The sequence below is a fragment of the Filicampus tigris genome, chromosome 4 (genome assembly GCF_054856515.1).
Source record: "Filicampus tigris isolate MCC_2025a chromosome 4, RoL_Ftig_1.0, whole genome shotgun sequence".
NCBI lineage: Eukaryota > Metazoa > Chordata > Actinopteri > Syngnathiformes > Syngnathidae > Filicampus > Filicampus tigris.
This window is the reverse complement of record NC_141220.1, coordinates 2,366,983-2,385,392: the sequence shown is the minus strand read 5'-3', so window position 1 is coordinate 2,385,392 and position 18,410 is coordinate 2,366,983. Positions and strand designations below refer to the sequence as shown.

Genomic DNA, 18,410 nt, shown 5'->3' with positions numbered 1-18,410 from the left:
AGGTAGGAAAGCCAAATGGCTGGGCTTTAGAATTTCTAGTGTTAAGGCCTAGATAGACCAATGCGACGTTGGCCAACAGTGATAGACGCTTACCCCCTGTGGCGTCTGGCCGGCTGTCGGGACGTCACGCTGGAAAAATACACTGCAACGACTGACAGCAACGCTGACCATTAAAGTACCTTCTGCACATGTGTGAGATGTAATACCCTTCCATACCATCGGCGGCGGTAGTCACTGTTTCTCATTGTTCGAAAAATCCAACCGGAAAGCTATTGGGGCGGATTATAAAAACGTAAACAATGTATTTGGCAATATTCTTCGCTCATGATAAACGCCCATGCGAAGTAAACCCTCACGTTCTTGTCACGGTATTGTGAAATACTTAAATTGTCAGCCCTCTCTTGTACTTGTAAGAAGAATAAGGCAGCGGAGGTGTGCTCACTGTTTTTCCGTATTTCTCACTTCCCATTGGTGTTCCGATTGCTGATTTGCTAGCTAACAGCCAATCAGAGTGGCCAAATGTCACGACTCGCGACGACGATTCAACATGCGTAAACGCCCACCAGACACTTCCTGACGCTACGACGTACTCACTACACCAATCAGACGGCGCATTCAGATACGAGGCTTCAGGACCTCCAACGTCAGTTTGGTCTATCTAGGCCTTTAAACATGACCTTTCAAACCTGAACCACCACCTAGGCCCCCACCAGGACCTGCTTGGCCAACAGCAGTTTGTACAGATGAAAACGACCCACCTGGACCACCAATTGGACTGACATCCAGTCTACCTACTCTGCTACCTGCGCATGTCACCCCAGACCTTAGAAAGTGAATTGTTTTTATTCCAAAAGAAAATGTGTCATCACGCATTCAGTCCTAATTGTTATGATCATCGTGTGGTTGTTGAGGTGTAAACGCAAGTTTCCCATCCATGCCACCTGTGCTCAATTCTAATAATAAAGATATTTTTTCTTCTTAACGACTTTGTTGCTTGAATATGAACTCGACTCAAACGTTTTATCCTTGGTGTTTGTTGACATTATCATGTTTCCTGTTATCAAGTGTCACATCAAAAAAGTGATGTAGCGAGAGCGCATAGGGTGTAACAGTTGTCACGACAGGTGATGTGGTTTGATTCTAATTGGTGGGTTAAGTCCCTAACAGAATGTGCCACAAATTGCAAAACCAAATTATATACAATTGTAATTCTTAACTAAGCCACCAGAGCTCGCCAAAGTACTCGAATAGGACATGAACTATTTAGTTCCATATAGTTTCACACAACCTTATACTCCAGCTATAGTCTGCGTACTTTCAATCAATAAGTCATGATGCTCAAAATATATTCAGTAACAGCTTCATATATTATTCTTTTTGAATGTGCATGAACCCATGATCATACACTCAGAATGCAATGCATGTCATTAGGATTGTAAAGATTTAGGACCTGTCTTTACATGTGAGAATGAATGTACTGACGTGAACAGACATTGCCCGGACTGGCTGCTGGTGGCAAAACATGGGTCCAGGCCTGAGAAAAACTGATAGATGGACTGATAGATGGCAGGAGCCTGGGGTGTGATGACGTGTGCTCGTGATCAGCTGTGACAGCTTTCCTTCCTCCTTGCTGATGGTGAAGAAGATCCCGGACTGTGACTCTCCCATGGTTCCCGGTCTACATCTCTAAAATTGCAAAAAGTATTTGGACAGATATGATGGGGTCACATCCCAAGGGTTATTTATAGAATTGTTTTGTTTGACACACTGTCAGTCGAAGTTAAAACTGAATTTAGGAAATACCCTGCACTCATGGCTGGGGGTGAGAGTCACTTAAATTGTCAGGTGTCTCACCATTTGGAAATTTTTGTTGACAGGAAATGGGGGAGATCAAGTGAAGCTGAACGGGCAGAGATCATTTTATCAAATCCGGGGGTAATGTCATTTGCAGCCCAGAGGGACTGCCCAGAGAGACTGACAATAGAGGGGACCCTGATGAACTGTGGACGGAAATTGTCCGTCAGATGTAACGGTGTAACATGAACTATATTTATTGGGCCTGACTTCAAACAGGAACAAAAGGCGGGAGGCGGCGTCTACTTGGTCTTCCAGTGGTGGAAACCCTGGATTGACTCTCATGCCTCTACACCCCTCTGATCGACCCCTCCATCTCACACTGTGTTATGACAGAAATGATAATCTGGTTTACAGAGAAGCATCTGAGACAGTATAGTGATACCATGCGTCACAGACTCGTCCTGTATAAGCCTTTAGTAAATAAAAATGCAAATAAATAAGATAAATTAATAAAATAAAAGTCAGAAAATTCGAGCGGCGAATTGGGGACATTGTAAATATTCTTGTTTTGAATATAATCCAGAAAACGTCAGTAGTGGCGTTGATCAGAAAATTATTGGCTACATTATTCATTTAGTGTTGCTGACCAGAAAAGAAACCAATTAGGGATAGACAGATACCAATGAATGGAAATAAGCATGTTAATACTGGTGAAAAAGGGAACGTACAGTTGTCCACAATGACTTCAAATAGCATAACTGGAGTTTTGTCTGAAAATTCTGAAATATTAATGAAAGAGGTGGAGTCACTTGAGCAACAGCAGACTCTTGGAATGGAAGTGGAGGATTATTCTTCTGAGTCTGATTGGTCACCTGCAGAGGTGAGGAATAATTTGCGTGCTTTGTCAAGACGAGAAGCTAAATGGAAGGCATATGGATTTGATTCCTTGGCATTACAAGGCACCGACATGTGGGCTGGTAGAAATATGTGGTATCAGCGATTGACGCATTCGGTTAGAGAAGCAGGATCAGTGAAGGGTCCATGTCTCATTCGGGTTCAGACACCGTGTACATTATTTTCTGTTTTTGAATCAATTCCAGTGCCTGTATCAAGTACCGGTCAATATAGTTTGCTACTGTGGTTGGTGTATGAACAATCTGAGAAAATTCCCATATGACGTGATGACAATTCGGAGCAGTAAGAAACGCGTGAATGCTTACCGTAGTGTTAAGAACAATAGAGGAAAGAGAGACATGGCACAAGTTCATAATTTGGAATCATATCATTGGAGAATTAGTTTGGGTGAGAAATGGGGAATAGGTCTTTTTCCATGGTATGGTGTTACCTTTTTGGCGTATCATAACATTACTTACACTCTCCAGGGGGTTTGCTAACGAGACTATTAAGGGGTTCAAATACTTGTCAATTCCACAAAGGAGTCATAGATTGACCTATCTTAAGCATGATATGGCGCTTGGTTGCGAGATAAATTGGGTCCTGTAGGAGCTATTATAGTCCAGCTCTTAGTGGCACTCATCTTGTTGTGATGCGTAATTGTGTTATCTTTATATAGTGCTATTAACGTTCCCGACGTTCCAAGACAGAATTCAGTTGCTTATGATAATTGTTAATAGTGAGGAGGACGCGGAGAATCTAGAAGTTGTTACTTTCGTTGACAAGTATCCCAGTGTCCTTTCTTTTTGGGATTTAGATTTATTGTTATGTTTGTTATTTTTGTTTATTTGGTGTTATTTGTCATGCAGTGTTGCCCATCTGAGTCAGTCATGTCCAGTCTATGGTTAGAGATGAAGTGCGAGTTTTTTTTTTTAGTTATTGCATTTGTTTTTTAGTTATTGCATTTGTTTTATTATGAGCAATTTAATTGACTGCTTGATGGTCATTTTGTCTTATTTTGATCTCATACCTTACTCTGACCCGCGACCCTTGTGAGGATAAGCGGTATCGATAATGGATGGATACCTTACTCTAAACATGACTGTCTTTGCCTAGTGTGATGTTGTTTGCATGAAATGTGTGTTATTCTGTGTGTGTTGTCATTACATTGTACTGGCAGATGTATATTTTTTGCAGAACATGTGGGGCTGCTCGGGGTCCCGCATGGGATTTGATGGATGATGTTGGACTAATGAGAGGACTATGAAATATGGACAGCGGGCCCTGGACAGGTTCACCCTGTTCGAAGATGCGCTGCTTTGTCAGTGTTTTGGACTCTGCATCACTCACACACCCTGAGGGCAACACTGGGGAGAAACTTGTTTACTGTATTTTGTTTTGACTAGCGTATAGCATGAATGTTTTATTTAATTTATAAGTGTGTGATTTTATGTGTTAACATTTAGGCTTTTTCGGTAATTAGTTTTAATGCTCACCTTTAGTTCTTGTTTTAAATGTTTTGATTTTTATGATGTTTTGACTTTGTGACAGTGGTCCTTTGTTCTGATTGGCTTGTGAACGAAAGGGTCACTGATGTGTTTAGGAAGAATCTCCATCCTTTTTTTCTCTTTTGATTCGCAAAAGAGTTTTTTCTCGAGGGAGGTTCGGCGAATCCTTGATTCTCACACGTGGACCACGTTATCCTCGGCTCAATTTGGGGGGTTGCTTTTGGATGGGAAACTGGTGTTGGGATTTGAATTGATTTATTTTCTGGTGGTCGCACAGGGGGGTTTCTGGGTGATGTCAGGGAGCGGTTTGGCCTTATTATATTAGGATTTTCTTAGTTAAAATAACCTTAAGTAGCATGCCTTTAGCGTTATTTAGGATTTAGTTAATTCGTTTTTCTAAATTGTAGCTTAATAGTTTGATATAAAAGATTGGAATGAAATTTCTGACTACATGGTGATGTCATGGTTGATTTATTGCTTTAGGTGTTGAGGCAATAGATGATTGCCTCGAAGGAGGGAAACGAAGTATATTTTAAAATAGATTTATACAGTCATAGCTGGAATGTCCCCATAGTTAGATGGGAGGTATCGCCATCAAACCATTGGAATGCTCCTAGCTGAGGAGGAGACATTCTGTAGACTTAGGGGGTCAATAGGTCACTGGTTCTTCAGGAGGAGAGCAAGAGGCCCTCAGGAAGTGGACGTCTGGACAAACATTCCTGGGCCTTGCCTGATGCTAACACCTCCTTGAGTGATAAATCTTAGGGTGGTGCAATTTGAAGTAGACTTTGTGGCGCCAACTTGTCATGATCGACTTATTTTTCTTGGACAAAGGATTTAGCCATTCGAGTGTAACCAATGCACATGTATATGCATATGTAAGTTTGAATATTCATCCTGCTCCCTATAAGAAGGAAGACATAAGAAGGGGCATACACGTGCGCGCGCGGCAAGTTAGGGAGCAACTCCTTTTGGCCTTAATAAAATCTTATTTCCAATCAACTGATTCATGACATGGTGTTAACCCATTTAGAGGTAAACGGGTGGGGCCCGTGCATTCGTGAAGTCCGTACGGGGGATTCAACTAAGCGGGTGCGACAGCCGCCAGGGACACATGGAATCATCCTCTGCGGTGACCCCCACCCCGGTGCACGGTGGCTCCCGGCTGAGCGCACTTCCCCCATCACAGTGCCCCCGTTCCCTCTATCCCCTGCAGGTCGTCTGTCAAAACAGTGATTGTCGATGTGGCTGCTGGAGGTCACGTGACATGAAAATGCGATAAATGTGCTTTCATTACAATTTGGCGATATACAGTACTTTTTACTTCGACACATCTGAAAAAACACCTAGATAGCGTAAGAACTTTCTTGCAATATTTGCGAGGTTTTTCTAAAGGTTTTTCTGTGTTACCCAGTTTGCGGTTGTGTAATTTGCGTTTTGCGAATGCCACAGACTGCTTTCATGCCATTTATATTCATACTCTTTTTAATGTAGTCAAGTTTTCCTCAACTAAAAGTCACAGCATTTTAGTCTTTAGTCAGAATTGTCCATGACTATTTTAGTCTACCGTATTTTCCGCACCATTATATAAGCCGCAGCCACGCTATATTTTTTTTTAGAATATTTTGGGAAAAAACTTAAATAAGCTGCACCTTTATATAAGCCGCACCTATGTATGTTGAAAACTTTTATATTTACTGCATTTACAGAACGATTATGAACTGTAAATGTACATGCATGTACCTGAGCACATTCTTTCCTAACAGTGCCTTTTAAGACTACAGCAATCTCCATCCATCCATTATCGATACCGCTTATCCTCACAAGGGTCGCGGGGCGTGCTGGAGCCTATCCCAGCTGTCTTCGGGCAGTAGACAGGGGACACCCTGAATTAGGTGCCAGCCAATCGCAGGGCACACAGAGACAAACATCCGCACTCATAATCACACCTAGGGGCAATTTAGAGAGTTAAATCAACTTACCATGCATGTTTTTGGAATGTGGGAGGAAACCGGAGTACCCGGGGAAAACCCACGCAGGCACAGGGAGAACATGCAAACTCCACACAGGGAGGCCGGGGCCGGGATCGAACTCACGACCTCTGAACTGTGAGGCGGACGTGCTAACCAGTCGACCACCGTGCCGCCTACAGCAATGTTGCTGATTTAAAACAGAAGAGAACCAAGAGAAACAGTACTTATCTTCATTTCACTGCTGACTGCTACTCCAGTTTTTCAGCTAATGTCCACCAGACTCCACCATCTATTGTTCTACTACATTCTACATATGAACCTTTCTTGTTTTATGTTAATAAAGTCAGCCAATCTAACACACGACGTGCTAAATCAACAATAGCATTTCACATCGAAACAACAGAACAGACGTAACATCAGCCAATCGCATTCATGTGCACTTCACGGACCTCTAGAAAAACATAAATCAAAGCATTACAGCACCTAATGCAATAACGTAGTGCATGGCGGCCTCTCCTGTTGAACTCCTCCACAACTCCTCCAAATGGGCCATGGCTATCAGTAACAATAATCCGGAATTGCGCTCATCCCTTTCATCTTTTCTTGCTGAAATGAAGAAAGTGTTTGACCACCCTGTTAAAAATAAAGCAGGGAGTAGACTATTGGACTTTATACGAGGGACTCAATCTGTGGCAGAATTTTCCATATCCTTCCGCATTTTGGCCGCAGAGAGTGGTTTTGACGAGCAGGCACTTTGCAGCATTTTTCGGCGGGGACTCAATCCCCGCTTGAAGGACGAAATGGCGGCACGTGATGAGACCTCCGGATTGGAGGAACTCATTGGGCTGGCAATCCGTTTGGACAACCGCCTACGAGAGCGCCAGAGGGAGCATGCAAAGGAACGAGGTGGCCAGTCTACGGGGCATCTTCCTTCATGGGTCTTGACGAGTGCGAGAGGCAGTATCGTCAACCCTCAGCTGCCGGATTCGACTGCGATGGTGGCTGCCTCCGTTTCTGAGGAGCCTATGCAGCTAGGAGGAGGTCGTCTTTCGGCTGCGGAACGCACCCGACGGATGCAGCTGAGAGTGTGCCTCTACTGTGGCCTCCCAGGCCACCGGGTTGCCAACTGTCCAAAAAACCCACGTCCGAACTCTGGCAACCCGAGAGATCATCGGACAGACACACAGCCTCGTGGTACTCCATCTACTCCGCCCTCTGGTTATTCCCAACATTCTTCAGCGGCAGTGTGTGAGTATCCCGGGGAGGAAGGAATTGCTTGCAAGAAGAGACTTGAACTCGATGGAGTTATTTCTTCAGGTGGGCTTAGCGTCAGAGCCGCAGCCCTAATTGATTCAGGAGCGGATGATATTTTTTTGGATGAGTCTGTTGTCCAGTTTCTGAAGTGTTCAGTTAGGCTTAAGCTTGACGTTCCAAAAAGGGTGAATGACCTAGACGGGCGCCTCCTGGCAGTCGTAATGCATAAAACGGAGACTCTTTTGTTAAGAGTACTTGCTAATCATCGTGAGTCTATTCAGTATTTTGTCATGCCTTCCCACTCTGCACCGATAGTTTTTGGCATGACATGGCTTAAAATGCACAATCCTAACATTAATTGGGACATACCATGAATAGAAAATTGGAGCCCATTGTGCCATTCACATTGCTTATTGTCCGCTTCTTTTTCCACACCACCATCTGCTAAGGAAATCGTGGAAAAGGTTGACTTGGCTAATGTCCCTTCCGAATATCATGACCTACATGCGGTTTTCAGTAAGGACAAAGCGCAGTCTCTTCCTCCACACCACACCATACAATTGTGCCATAGATCTTGTGCCCAATGCTACACTATCACATTCTAGGCTTTACCATGTTTCCCAACCCGAGCAGGGGGCACAAAAAATACATATCTTCTTCACTTGCTGCTGGCCGTATTCAACCCTCTTCATCCCCGGTAGGCGCTGGATTTTTTTTTACAACCAAAAAGGACAATACACTGAGGCCTCTCATTGACTACAGGGGTCTTAATGAAATATCTGTAAAAAATAAGTACCCGCTCCCGCTGATCGAGTCTGCATTCACCTCACTACAGTCTGCTAAGATTTTTTCTAAACTAGATTTGCGCAATGCATACCATTTGGTTCGAATTAGGGAGGGGGATGAGTGGAAGACAGCTTTTAACACTCCTATGGGTCATTTTGAATATCTGGTTATGCCTTTCGGACTTACCAATGCCCCTGCTGTTTTTCAGTATCTGCTCAATGATGTCTTGCGCGACATGATAAACAGGTTTTGCTTTGTGTACTTAGATGACATCCTTATTTTTTCCAGAAACCTTGTGGAACACATACAACATGTCCGGCTTATTCTTCAGAGTTTCTTAGAGAATAGATTTTATGTCAAGGCTGAGAAATGTGAATTTCATGTAACTTCTGTCCAATTTCTGGGGTTCATAGTGGAGAAGGGCCAACTCAGAGCAGATCCAGCCAAGATGCAGGCTGTGGTCGAATGGCCCACTCCTATATCAAGAAAGCACTTGCAGAGGTTCCTTGGGTTCGCCAATGTCTATAGGCGCTTCATACGCAACTACAGCAGCGTGGCGCAACCTCTGACAAGGCTAACATCAACTAAGGTACCTTTCATTTGGACTGTTGAGGCTGAAACCGCTTTTAACTCGCTTGAGTCGTTGTTTACTCGAGCTCCTGTCCTTGCTCACGCTGACCCCGACCTCGCTTTTATTGTTTAGGTTGACGCATCGGATACAGGAGTGGGGACTGTCCTGTCCCAACGGTTGCCGGTCGACCGGAAGCTGCACCCCTGTGCCTTCTTCTCGCGGCGCCTCAGTTCTACTGAAATGAACTATGATGTTGGTAACAGGGAACTGCTGGCTGTCGTCCTTGCGTTGCAGGAATGGAGGCACTGGTTGGAGGGTGCTAAGGTGCCCGCCAAGAGACTTAATCCTCGTCAGGCACGTTCGGCCTTGTTCTTCACCCGTTTTGACTTCTCCATCTCCTACCGTCTCGGCTCACAGAACGGCACTATGCAATATCCAGGATCCATTGCCCTGGTACTGAGGACCAAGAACCAGAGTCTATCTTGCCGGGGGATCGGATCGTCGGGGCTCTGCAGTGGGAGGTGAAAGGTAAAGTGGCTGATGCAGCTAGGAGGACGCAGGTTCCCGAGGACTGCCCTGCAGACAAGCTGTTTGTTCCCGTTCATCTGCGACAGAAGGTTCTTCAATGGGGACATTGTTCTAAGGTGGCTTGTCACCCGGGTGTGACCAGGACGAGATTTCTCATTTCCCAGAGGTTCTGGGGCCTGGGCTTCGGAAGGATGTTGTGGACTTTGTGGCCGCTTGCTGTGTTTGTGCCAGCAACAAATCATCCCATCGTCCCCCAGCTGGTCTTCTACATCCGCTGCCTGTTCCTTCTCGCCCATGGTCTCACATTGCCTTGGACTTCATTACCGGTCTTCCCAAGTCTGGCGGCAAATCCGTTATCCTCACCATTGTTGACCGGTTCTCAAAGATGGTCCACGCTGTTGCCCTTCCGAAGTTGCCTTCTGCCTTGGAGACTGCAGATTTACTGGTTAAGGAGGTGTTCCGCGTTCACGGCATTCCTTCTGATGTGGTCTCTGACAGGGGGACGCAGTTCACCTCCCGGGTGTGGAGGGCTTTCTGTAGAGCACTAGGAGCCTCTTCCAGCCTCTCCTCTGGATTTTACCCCCAGTCCAACGGCCAAACTGAGCGTGCGAACCAGGAGCTGGAGGCTGTGTTGCGGTGTGTCTGCCATCAGCATCCGTCTACTTGGTCCTCCCACCTCCTCTGGGTGGAATACGCCCACAACTCCCTCGTCAGCTCCGCTACTGGTTTGTCTCCGTTTAAGACTGGGTATGGGTTCCAGCCCCCGGTGTTTCCCTCGCTGGAACGGGAGGCGTCCGTTCCATCTGTCCACTCTCATCTTCGGCGGGCCCGTCGGGTCTGGCGTGACACACAGGCTGCGCTGTCTCGTACTGCTGCGCGCAATCAGCGGCTGGCTGACCGGCGTCGGACTCAGGCTCTTGTGTATCGTCCTGGTCATGAGGTGTGGATTTCGACTCGGGACTTGCATCTGGCGGGCGTCTCTCGAAAGATGAGTCCTAGGTTCATTGGTCCATTCAAGGTTGTCTCTATTGTCAATCCTGCGGCTGTCAAGCTACAGCTGCCGCCGTCCCTCAAGGTCCACCCTGTGTTCCACGTTTCTCCTCTCAAGCCGGTCTGCTCAAGCCCACTGTGTCCCCCATCGTGCCTCCTCCTCCTCCTCGTGTGGTCGATGGTCAGCCAGTTTACACGGTGAGGTCTATTTTGGACGCCAGGCGTAGGGGCAGGGGGGTGCAGTACCTGGTGGACTGGGAAGGTTATGGTCCTGAGGAGCGTTCTTGGGTCTCCTGCTCCTGGATCCTTGAGCCGTCCCTCCTTCGGGACTTCTACTCTCTCCATCCCACTGCGCCAGGTATGCCGCCAGGGGCTGTCCGTTGAAGGCGCGGGTACTGTCATGTTCTGTGGCTGATTGTTATTTTTTTCAGTCCCTGGGTCTGGTGGACCAGTGCACACCTGTTTGGCATGACAATCAGCTGGGTATATAGGTGCTGGAGAAGTGGAAGCTAGTCGCCGGGATATTGTTCTGTTGGTCTGTTCTCCCTTTGTCGATCGCGTGCTTATTTCCACAGCCACGCAATATGTCGTTTAGCTTTGTCACACGTAAGTAATTCCAGTTTTGATAATTCTAGATTAGGTTTGTTTTCTTTTGTTTCTAAACCCAATCTAGTTTAGCTTTTGTCTTGTCCTTTTGACTTGTTTATTGCACTCGTCTGTCTTTCTCCCAATTGGGCTGAGTTCCTCACGTGATCGTGACAATCAATGTTGAATTTGGTTAAGAAGGTTGATATTTGGTTAGGATTGAAGATTAATGGTCAATCAACGTTGAGTCAACAACATTTTTTCAACATTGAAGTTTGTGATTAAAAGATGCAGTTGAATCTACCTTATATTTTGGTTGAATTAAAACTTTTTAAAAGTCAATGTTTAATTAAAACTTTACTGTTCACAATTTTTTTTCATAAATTTATCCCTGTGCTAATGCCACCTTGACAAGATTCCATTTGGAACAAAGTGCAAACATTTCAATTGTGTGTCTACCGCAGGTCCAGTACTGCAAGCTGAAGAGAAAGACACCATCAAGGTGGTCTTCAAGAATAAGGCCAGTCGGCCTTACTCTATACAGCTGCATGGCGTACAGTATTGAACAAGATGGGACACTATCACTACAAATTAGAAGGTTTAATCACTGTTACTGTACGGTGGAGCTTGCATTTCATATGAATGAAAACTGACTTTTGTCCATGGCACTGTTTTTCGTCTTCTCCATTCATTTAGGCTAGGTTCACACCACAGGCAAATGCAACCCAAATCGTTTTTTTTTTGTCCATATGCGACCTGTAGCGGATTTTTTTTTATGACAGTCTGAATGGCTCAATTCAGATTCTTTCAAATCCGACCTGGGTCGCTTTCATATTTGGTCCTAAATCGGATACGTATCCAATTTTTTCCAATGTAACTGCGGTCTGAACGGCCAGGTTGCATGTATCCGACATTGACGTCATCAGGAGCTCAAAATGGAGGCAGAGGCTAAGTGCTGGCAGCAGGGATCGAATCTGCAAAATTGTTTTTAGTAACACTATTGACTTTATATTTTATTTTAATTTAATCCCACTTGAAACATACAGGATAAAGTGGACATTTATGGTCATAGTAGTAATTCAGCCACGGTTCAGATGGATTCATTTTTTACGCACGGTAATGACATGACGTCATCGTTAGTGGTGTCTCCATGAAATGAGATATTAAAGCCTCACCTCATAATTTCCCCCAAATACTGTATTTATTTCTACCTCCTACCTAATCACTTCACTGTATAAATGCCCCGACATGTTGGACCAAATTTACTTCCGAAAACACAATGTCGGGAGTGACGTGGTCTCTTCTTCTGCGCATGTGGGTCACTTTGGCGACACATGTGTTCATACAGAGGACAAGACCGAGGTCGCATTTATAATGTAATATGAACGCTTACACAAAAAAATTGGATTTTTTTTCCCAAAATCCAAATTGAGCAATAAGACCTGCGGTGTTAACCTAGCCTTAGAGTGCTACACTGCAAAAAATTAAGGGAATTAAAACATGAAATGAGTAAAGTGATGTGATCGTCCATAAACTTGACAAATGCCCTTTTGAGTTTAAAATTTGTGAGCTGTAACCAATACATTGATACTACATTTGTGTATAATTAGGGATAGCTACGCCTCCTCCAGCTGCTCTGGTTGCACCAGGGAAGACGCACACATATGAGTGCTTTGTGCCTGTGGGTGCTGGACTGGTGCAAGGGGAGGCTGACTGTCTGACCTACCTGTACTACTCAAGCATAGACCCTGTAAAAGACACTAACGCTGGACTGGTCGGACCAATGCTTGTCTGTCAACCTAGTTGACTTGAGAAGGGGATACAGGTAAAAATGGAAGCAAAGTGTAAATTTTGTTTAATTTATTACTGTTTTACAATAGGGGTACCCTGTGAAGAGTCAGTAAAGGGTTTTGTGAGAGTGAAAAGGAAAAGGTTTATACACAGTCATGAGACAAGTTACGTTGTATGGTTTGGAGACTGTAGCGATAAACAGAAGACAGGAGACAGACATGGAGGTGGTAGAGTTAAATATGCTGAGATTCTCTTTTGGAATGATGTAGATGGAGCATGGACTGTCAGCTTGACAGTGTTAAGACATGTACAGAGGAGCGACGGTCCATACAGAATCTCAGTAGAAGTATGCTGGAAATGGAGCAACCAGGTAGGAGGCAAAGAGCAAGACCAAAGAAGAGGTTCAGGAATGAGGTGAGGGAAGACTTGCAGATAGCTGGAGTTCGAGCAGAAGATGAAGAGGACACGGAGAAATGGAATAGGATTCGCTGGTGTGCACCCAGCACAGATATTGTTAGCTGAAAGAGAAATGAAGGATTTGCAAAGAACATGTTTTATAATATGGTCATCCGTCGTTTATAACATTATCATGGTACTGTTAAAGTGGCGCAAGTCACATTTATTGGTGCAGCTGATCCAAATATTGAAAATGGTAATACGTAGTTTACAAATGTTTGAGTGTTAATGTCATTACTACTCTGCTTATCAAGCATTTTGATTGATCGATGAGTAATAGAATAGAGTATTTTTTATTTTTTTTGTAGATGGAATGCCATATCTTCACCTTTCTTTCTCTTCTGTCCACTTTGTAGAACTATAAGAAAGAGTTTCACCCGCTGGCCACAGTGTTTGATGAAAACCTGAGCTGGTATCTACATGATACCATTTGTGCTTTCGCCACAGCTCCGACCACAATTACAAGGAGGATGAGGGCTTTATCGAGAGCAACATGATGCATTGTAGCCAATCATTATACTGAACTTAAACTTTCTTTTTTAACATTAGCTGCATGTGAGTGTAACACTTCTGGAGTGACTACAGTTAAATAGATCAATGGACCAGAACTAAGTTCGACTATTTGAAGTAGTAGTAATTAATATAAACCAATTGAATGACCACAGACCAAGAATAAGTTTAAACTGCCGGCTTCTTTTAGTTGAATTCAAACATATTGACATACAAATGACACACAAAATTGACACATAATGGACATACGATTTACATAAAACTGTAAGGAAAATATATTCCCTCTGCTTTCAAGTAATAATTTTGGTTGTTTATGCCTTTTCTTTAAACCTATTATCTAGTTTTGAAAATACAGTTCTCAACCCGGGTTGTTATTTTAATAAATTCTAATTTTACGTTTAAATCTATTTATGTGACCCTACCTTTGTTTTGAATAAAGTTCAGTAAAGGCAGGTATCTTGTTCAAATCACTTAAGTCCACCTTTAAATCTCAACCATTTCTGCTTTGTTGCTTAAACCAATCAACAATTCAATAACACCATTACAGCATCATTATGTATGGTTGTTAAAAAAATAAATGTGACACAATATACAAACTCAAAATAATTCAGCAAAAGACTGAACTAATCCAAGTATTCAATTGTCTCTGGTTCAATCATTCATGTTCTTCTGAATGTCCGAATAGTCAATCCTGAGTTTAGAGTCCACTGCGGTGTAGCAGAGAAAACAACAGATAGATCCTACCAGGTCCGATGGATATTAAAACGTCCCGCAATTGCTCTCCGCTCCTGCGTGAGAGACAGTTCAAGGGGTTCGTGGGTGGCTCGCCATCTTGCGTCTCACGCACAAAGAATCCAACTCCGTTAAGAGTTCAGACGTTTCTGAATCAAACCTTAGTAGCCTATCATAACAACAAAATAATATGCATAAATAACCCAATTAGTACATCGGGTAACTTCAATAACAAGTTAAAGTCCGTTTACTGTCGAATGAAACGAATACAAATAAAATGACGCAGTTTCAATAATGGCGGTGGCAGGTGGAAAAAAAACATCGCAGAGACATTGTATCACGACCCGCATTCTATTAGGCCCCAATTCACCGTTTACAGCCATCATTTTAACATAAAACAACATAAATTCGACATCTTAGCTTCTTTTTTTCATCAATTGACCAACACAATATTATAAAATGTTCGTTGCATAAAAGAAAATACAAGTCTTAAACTCACCAAGTCCCGTTCAGTAATTAGTACATCACCAACGGTTGTGAAAAATACAAAAAATAAGTCATTCTCCGTACAAAAATAGCATTCGATAGCTCGGTTTCCTTCTATTTTTTCTTTTTTCGTTTAGCAGCAGCTCTGCGAGGACTTACTGCACCTTCGTTGTATTCAGAAAGCACGAGGGAAAAAAGAAAATATAAAGTGCGCATTTCTGGTCACATGCGTCACGACGTTACGTCGCTACGTGTCCTTCAAAATAAAAGTTTTGATAAATAGTTTAATCATTTTATACAAATACAAAAACATTAATAAATTAATGAATTTGCACAGTTTTCAACCTTGTAACATACTTTTAAGATATGTTTATCTATTTAGTATTTACAATGCATGTATTTCCTTAACGGCTGTTTTTATTAACAGGCTCTTATTTTATGACACTATGTTAACCTGGTTTACATGAGTTATTAACATAAATGAACCAAATGTCTTAGCCTTCAGCAGCTAAAAAACACACTAAAATGTTAACCTTTTCATTATTATTTTATCAATTTGAGTCACACATACATGTCTTTAACCTTTGTGGAATTCTATGTTTCTCAGCCATCAATGGGTATGTGTATGGGACCCACCAAGGTCTGACTATGTGTAAGGGGGATAAAGTCACATGGCACATGTCAGGACTGGGTTCAGAGACGGATATCAACAGTCTTCATTTCCAGAGAAATCGCTTCATCTTTCACCAGAACAGACTGGATGCCATTTCTGTTTTTCCACACATCTCACGCACCGTGACAATGCAGCCTGACAGTATGGGTGTGTGTCTCATCATTGTACCAAGAAAATTTGTGAGAACTAACATTTCTGTTAGTCCATGTGTGGTACAGTACATGTTGAAACACTGTGGCGGTTCATCAATAGAGGGCACTAGGGGACGCCCACCCGCCTAGCTGAGTTACATTGAAAGCGACAAAAATTACATAATCAAAACAAAATATAATGAATCTAGATTTACTGTACGGTATACAGTAAGTATTCTCTAGTAAGGAATCACATTTGCATTGTCCAATCTTTCCTTATAACGGAATTTCCTTATCAATCAATCACATTTTATTTATATAGCACTTTTCATACATAAAAATGCAACTCAAAGTGCTGTAAAACATCTAAAGCAAAACATTAAAAAAAAAAAAAATCCGTTCATGCCCTCCCTCCCAACAAACCCAAGACAGATTTCCATTAGTACATCAGCACTCATTCACACACTCCCACACAAAGTGCACAACCTGATAAAATGTGTTAAAAAGACATGACAAGGCACAGAGAAACCATATGAGGAAAGGGTACCCAAGGGGAGCTCTCCGCGCCGAGGGGAATGACAGCCCACGGCCACAGGGGCGCCACCACCATAGAGACCCTCAGCCCGGATTAGACAGGCGGACCCCACACAAAGTGTGGAGGCCGCCGGCCACCCAGACCCAAGGAGTCCCTGCGATGACAGCAGGGCAGCCACCCCTCTCTCAAAGTGGAGCCCCCCCCCCCCCCCCCCCCCCCCCCATGAGGAAACACTGGAGCTAAAAGCTGACAACGGCAGAGAGCAACAAAACTAAAAGACAGAACAGTAGTATAGTCTAAGAACTAAAATCAGTAAGATAAGATAAAAAATAATCTTCAATCAAAAGAAAAGATCAATTATTCAAAAGTTGTTAAAAGCCAAACTAAAAAGGTGTGTCTTGAGCTTCCTCTTAAAAATATCAACAGTCTCTGCAGACCTGACGTCCTCTGGCAGGCTATTCCAAAGGTGAGGACCAAAATGGCTGAATGCAGCCTCGCCATGCATTTTGGTGCTCACCCTTGGAATAAATAAAAGGCCGGTGCCAGAGGACCTCAGGATCCGCGAGGGTTGGTATGATAAAAGCAAATCAGATATATAAGATAGCCCAAGACCATTAACACATTTATAAACTAATAAAAGTACCTTAAAATCGATCCTGAAACACACGGGGAGCCAATGCGGCAATTTCAAAATTTGCGTAATGTGCTCCCGCCCTCTGGTTCTCGTCAGCACCCGAGCGGCTGAATTCTGCAGTAGTTGCAATGGTGAAATACTCTTTTTCGGGAGGCCAGAGAGCAGGGCATTACTGTAATCTAAACGACAGGAAATAAAAGCATGCATCAGCACTTCCGTGTTAGCCTGAGAGAGAAACGGGCGGACTCTGGCGATATTCTTAAGGTGATAAAAACCAATCTTGGTTACATTTTCAATATGAGGAATAAAACTGAGCTCAGAGTCAAAAATGACCCAAGGTTCTTCACACAATGTGAGGGATTAAAAACTTAGTAGTTTTGGTAAAAGCTTCTCTCTCTGACCTTCGGGACCGATAACTAAAACCTCAGTTTTGTCCTGATTGAGCTGTAGGAAATTATCTGCCATCCATGACTTGATATCTATAATGCAATTTAAAAGGGTATCAATGGGTCCTGTGTCATCAGGAGACACGGCAATATACAGCTGTGTGTCATCAGCATAGCTGTGAAAGCTGATGCCGTGTCCCCTGGTGACATCCCCAAGGGGAAGCATATAAAGATTTAAAAGTAGTGGGCCTAAAATCGAACCTTGGGGAACCCCACATGTAATTTCATGGGTTTTGGAGGAACAAGTATCCATACTTACAAAGAAATATCGGTCTGTGAGATAGGAATAAAACCAGTAAAAAACAGTACTGGAGATGCCCACTAGATTTTTAAGTCTATTTGATAAAATTTGGTGATCTACTGTATAAAAAGCAGCGCTTAGATCCAGTAGCACCAAGACTGTGAGTTTTCTCACGTCTGCAGTGCACCTAATATCATTTAAAATCCTTAAAAGAGCAGTCTCCGTACTGTGGTTCATTCTAAAACCAGAGTGATATTTCTCCAAAATATGATTTGTATTTAAAAAATGATTCAACTGGATGAAAACCAGTTTTTCTAAAATCTTACTTAAAAACGGTAAATTTGGATACAGGTCTGTAATTATTAAAAATGCTCGGGTCAGAAGTGCTCTTCTTCAGAAGGGGCTTCACCACCGCCGTTTTAAAGGCAGCGGGGAAGACGCCCGTCAGAAGAGAGCAATTGACTACATTTAAAATGTGTTCCTCAAAAAATCCATAAAATGTCTTAAAAACAAATGTGGGAATTGGCAGGTTGTTGGGTTTACCTGGGAGAAAACTCGACCAAGTGTCCTTGCATCAACCAGGGCAAAATGTTCCAGTGTTTCCTCATGCAAAGTCCTCACAGAGAGCGTCTGTTGGTCTCTGTGGGGACTTATTAAAATCAGAACTGGTTAAAAGTTCAAAGGTGAAGAAGAGAACTCTGGGGTTGTTTTTATTGACTGTAATGAGGTTTGAGAAATAGGAAGATCTTGCCAGTGTGACTGTTTTATTGTAGGATTTCAGTTGTTCGCATAATATTTCCTAGTGTACTGAAAGTTGACTTTTTCTCCACCTCCTCTCTACACTCCTGCATTTTCTCTTTGATGTTTTGATTGCATTGTTTATCCACGG

The 18,410-nt window shown here is 43.2% G+C and overlaps 1 protein-coding gene across 1 annotated transcript in view; it reads right to left on the bottom strand.

Moving 5' to 3' along the window:
- The window catches only part of LOC147148091 (uncharacterized), a 33,745-nt gene extending 18,672 nt beyond the window's left edge, over nt 1–15,073 (bottom strand). The window contains exon 1 of the mRNA XM_086027499.1: nt 14,875–15,073. The gene's annotated coding sequence lies outside the window, so the exon portion shown is untranslated. The remainder of the gene's footprint in view (nt 1–14,874) is intronic.
- Nucleotides 15,074–18,410: the final 3,337 nt, after the last annotated feature.